General features: G+C 59.2%; 1 long non-coding RNA gene across 1 annotated transcript; it reads right to left on the minus strand.

The window, feature by feature from the left end:
- LOC309444164 lies at positions 1-751 on the minus strand. The gene is made up of 2 exons (XR_014184960.1): positions 520-751; positions 1-405 (listed from the first exon to the last, which is right to left on the minus strand). It is a non-coding gene; the product is annotated as an uncharacterized lncRNA (long non-coding RNA).
- Between the last annotated feature and the right edge of the window lie 3879 nt (positions 752-4630).

The following is a 4630-nucleotide window of genomic DNA, read 5'->3' on the forward strand; positions in this document are numbered from 1 at the left end:
CACGGTAAAAAGTGTATTTTAATCAGCCCCACAGCCTTATCCAGACAGTGAACTTACAATTGGCACCCAGAGAGACGAGACAGCACCCATCAGAGCACGCTGCCCAAGGAAGGCTCAGCGTCAGCGCACCGCTCGCCCTGCTGAGCGGGTTCCAACGCCTGCAGGGACCGCGCACGGCTCTGCAGGCTGCACGCAGGGCAGATCGACGGGCTCGATAGGGTCGGGGCTGCTCTCGCGGCTTCCTGTCAAAGGCTGAGTAAATATCAACGCTGAATCGTAAAACTGTAGCGGGCAGGGTAACTTCTTCATGAGGCAGAGTCACTTTTCCAAGCAGGTAAGCTTCTAAGCCGATGGGTAAGCTTTGCACACATGGTGTTCCCAAGCCAGGACGAGGCCACTCTAGCCCTGTTTCAGAGGAGAAACCTCAGTGTAGAATTCAGCAGGGCCCAGAGATGGGCATGAATATTTTTAAAACTGTTCTGCTGTGCCTCGGTTTTCTGTGTTACATTAAGGTTTTACCTGGGGATTTGCAACTTCTTAGTAGACATGAAGCCAAATGTAAGGTGATGGATGCAAGAAAGGGGAGAGAAACAAGGCAGGGAACATGCCTTGCACCTGAAGTCACTGCTCAGTGCTCACATTCCCCGTTGCTCCAGCCTGGTCGCCTCTAGGACGGTGTTGGCGCCCGCACACCCGAACCACCCGCTCACCGCACAGCCCGATACGCGGCTCCCGGCACCGCCCGCCCGGAGCGGCGCTCGCTGCCCGCCCGGCGGAACGGGGCCCAGCCCGGCTCCGTCCTCCCCCCGCGGCCACCAGGGGGCGGCCCCGGCCCTACCGAGCGCAGCCGCCGCCGCCGGGGCCGGGCAGCCGGGCTCTGGGCTCCGGGCTCCGCTCCGGCCGCTCCCCGGTGGCCCGGCCGCTGGCAGAGCCCCCGTTTCCATGACGGGTGGTGCTGTGGAAGCTGCATGGGAACATTCTTCACAATCCTGGGCTCACAGGCTCTCCAGGGAAAGAGCTGCTGGTCACAAAAATACAAGGAGGACTTTTCACTCTGGGGGCTGGATTTTATTTTTAAAGTCCGTGTAAAAATAATGCAAATAAAGAGTTGTGCCTGCTTGCGGGCCCAGAAGACGGAGTGCTGGAGCAGTAGCAGGGACATTTTCCCAGGCAGCTTTGAGCAGCCCTGCCAAATAACAACAACTGAAGTAAGAGCAGCACTAGTGAATTCTTTGCCCTGGGAATTGCCTTCCTACCGGCTAAAATGCGACCTTCGGTATCATTATGCCAGCTACAGATTCTGCTAGAACCCCATTAAGAAAATTAAACAAAGAACTGTTTGCTGGTTACAGTAATCTCAAGGAACCTGATTCTTGTCAACTTCCAAACCGAGCAGTGATCAGACCCAGCGCAGCCGCTGCTGACCCCTCTTCGCCCCAGCGCTGCTCCCCAAAGCACTGCCCCCCTTTGCCCCAGCGCTGCTCCCCAAAGCACTGCCCCCCTTCGCCCCAGCGCTGCTCCCCAAAGCACTGCCCCCCCCCCAGCGCTGCTCCCCAAAGCACTGCCCCCCCACCCCAGCGCTGCTCCCCAAAGCACTGCCCCCCCCACCCCAGCGCTGCTCCCCAAAGCACTGCCCCCCCTCACCCCAGCGCTGCTCCCCAAAGCACTGCCCCCCCACCCCAGCGCTGCTCCCCAAAGCACTGCCCCCCCTCACCCCAGCGCTGCTCCCCAAAGCACTGCCCCCCCTCACCCCAGCGCTGCTCCCCAAAGCACTGCCCCCCCCACCTCAGCGCTGCTCCCCAAAGCACTGCCCCCCCCACCCCAGCGCTGTTCCCCAAAGGACTGCCCCCCCCACCCCAGCGCTGCTCCCCAAAGCACTGCCCCCCCCACCCCAGCGCTGCTCCCCAGAGCACTGCCCCCCTTTGCCCCAGCGCTGCTCCCCAAAGCACTGCCCCCCCCACCCCAGCGCTGCTCCCCAAAGCACTGCCCCCCCACCCCAGCGCTGCTCCCCAAAGCACTGCCCCCCCCACCCCAGCGCTGCTCCCCAGAGCACTGCCCCCCTTTGCCCCAGCGCTGCTCCCCAAAGCACTGCCCCCCCCACCCCAGCGCTGCTCCCCAAAGCACTGCCCCCCCCACCCCAGCGCTGCTCCCCAAAGCACTGCCCCCCCCACCCCAGCGCTGCTCCCCAAAGCACTGCCCCCCCTCACCCCAGCGCTGCTCCCCAAAGCACTGCCCCCCCCACCCCAGCGCTGCTCCCCAAAGCACTGCCCCCCCCACCCCAGCGCTGCTCCCCAAAGCACTGCCCCCCCACCCCAGCGCTGCTCCCCAAAGCACTGCCCCCCCCACCCCAGCGCTGCTCCCCAAAGCACTGCCCCCCCTCACCCCAGCGCTGCTCCCCAAAGCACTGCCCCCCCCACCCCAGCGCTGCTCCCCAAAGCACTGCCCCCCCCACCCCAGCGCTGCTCCCCAAAGGACTGCCCCCCCCACCCCAGCGCTGTTCCCCAAAGGACTGCCGCCCCTCACCCCAGCGCTGCTCCCAGAGCCCCGTGTCCTCCAGTGTCCCTTACAGCATGAGGCCAGCGGGAGACCCTGAGCAGAACCACAGCACCCCCTCCTGCACATCCCTCCTCAAACTCCATCTGCTATGATCCCCAGTTGGAGTCAGGCAGTTTCAATTGAGTTTAATACTATCACTGGACAGGCACACGTTCTGGATTCATTATCAAATTAGACTTTATCCCTTGAAAGCAATGCCTTCCCCTTGGTTTTAGCAATTAATTAACCTTGTGCTTCAAATTCTTCAAGGCAGGGGTAGTATTTATCACAACCATTCTGCTGAACTGTAATGCAATACCATCGTATTTTTATATGTATTTGTATGAGAGGTCAGGTCCTGACCCCGGCAGGGCTCACAGACAGGCGGAGGAGCCTCTGCCCCAGAGGACCGGCTCTGCTGCGGCGCGGAGCTGGGAACAGAGGGTTAACGTGACTCAGGCACTGGGTGCAGGATCACACGAGTGATCCCTGAGTTCAACCCTGAGCTGTGCACGACAGCCCCAGGCCTGGGGCATCATTTAAGTGCATCTTAAATATAGTGATGATTTTAAATTGCTTGGCTCCTAATTGACACACCTAAAACTTATTACCCCTGCTGTTACCACAGTCTGATGCCAGGCACCCAGTTCAGCTTGCCAAGCTAAGAGCCTAGCTGCCTCACTAGGCACATCATTGATGCAGAAATGCAGATCCCGTTTTACCTAGAGGTGTCTCCAGAAGATCACCATAGCTACTACCCATCCTGAGCTGGCCTCTGGGAAGACCTTCCCTCCCTCATGGGCCACAGAGAGAATCAAAGCTTCCCACCTTGGCTCCACCAGAGACAGCTGCATTACATGCTATAACTGTTCTCCTGCTGGTTCCTCTTTAAAATATTTCAAACTGCCTGTATCATACTCGAATGGCTCCTTGTTGTCCCCCTTTGGGAACACATGCAAAACATCTCTAGAATTGTACTTTGTGTGACATCCCAAGGTGGTCTGTGCTCCCCGTCAGGTGCAGGAATCCCCATATGATTTTTGCACCCCAAACCCGGGAGATGCACGCTCTGCTTTCCCAGCTGACATCGCAGCTCAGAAGTGGGTGACAACAAACAAAAGCCTTCACAAGGATGGCCTGGGATCCACTCTGCAGCAGCAAAGCGCCTCCAGCACCCAGAGGCAGGGCAGCCCTGGTGCCAAGACACAGAGACCAGCTCTGCCCTCCTCCCCCCGCCACAGTGTCACAGCCTTCAGCCTGACCCTCACTAAAGTCCTTCTCACTGCCTGGCAGCTGCAGTCCCACAGGTTTTACAGGCGTTTCCAGTTGGGATGAGCACTGGAACAAGTTTCATGCTACTAATGCCTTGAGACAGGGCAAACTTGAGGCACAAAAGGGACAGGTGAGCAAAAGACCAAGCCCTGGGTGTGCGGCTGCAGTGTCAGCGCGGTGACAGCGAGTACTCACCGCTGGAACGTCCCGCGGGAAAGGGGCCGGTGCCACAGCTGAGCGGGTGTGAAACAAGGTGAGGAACCGAGCTGACCCTTGCAAGGGAACAACTGCACACACTGCTGGATCCTGGGAGAGCATGGCCAGCGCTTGGCTCTATAAATAAGTGCGAACAGGTGAGGTTGGCTGGGCTGTGAGAGTGAGGGCAGCTGCAAATCGCAGTGCTGATGATACTCTGCAAGGACACCTGAGCTGAATGATCAAGAGTATCTGCACTTCACATGCGACCAGAGCTCCCGTGAGCAGGTGGGGTGGGGAGCACAGGGCAGGGCGGGTGAGCAGCGTTGCCCGTTCTGCAGCCGCGCGGCCCCGACGCGCCTCGCGCTGCCGCAGCTCCGAGCTCCCCGCAGCCCTTCCTGGGGTCCCAAACCCTCCTGTTCACAGCTCCCCAGGGGTCACCCATCCCCTTTGAGCAGCTCCCGAATCGCACTGTCACTGGTGCGATTTGTTAGTGAAAATGTGGTTTGCAATGTCATTTTCCCAGGGACTGAAACATTTTGTTTCTCTGTTCAGAGCCACATTTTTTCACTTCAGTCAATCTTTTGGAAATCAGTGGAAATATATGCATGCTGAGTGTAGCATGGTC

The sequence above is a fragment of the Streptopelia decaocto genome, assembly GCF_964273445.1.
Source record: "Streptopelia decaocto genome assembly, chromosome: 10".
Taxonomy (NCBI): Eukaryota; Metazoa; Chordata; class Aves; order Columbiformes; family Columbidae; genus Streptopelia; species Streptopelia decaocto.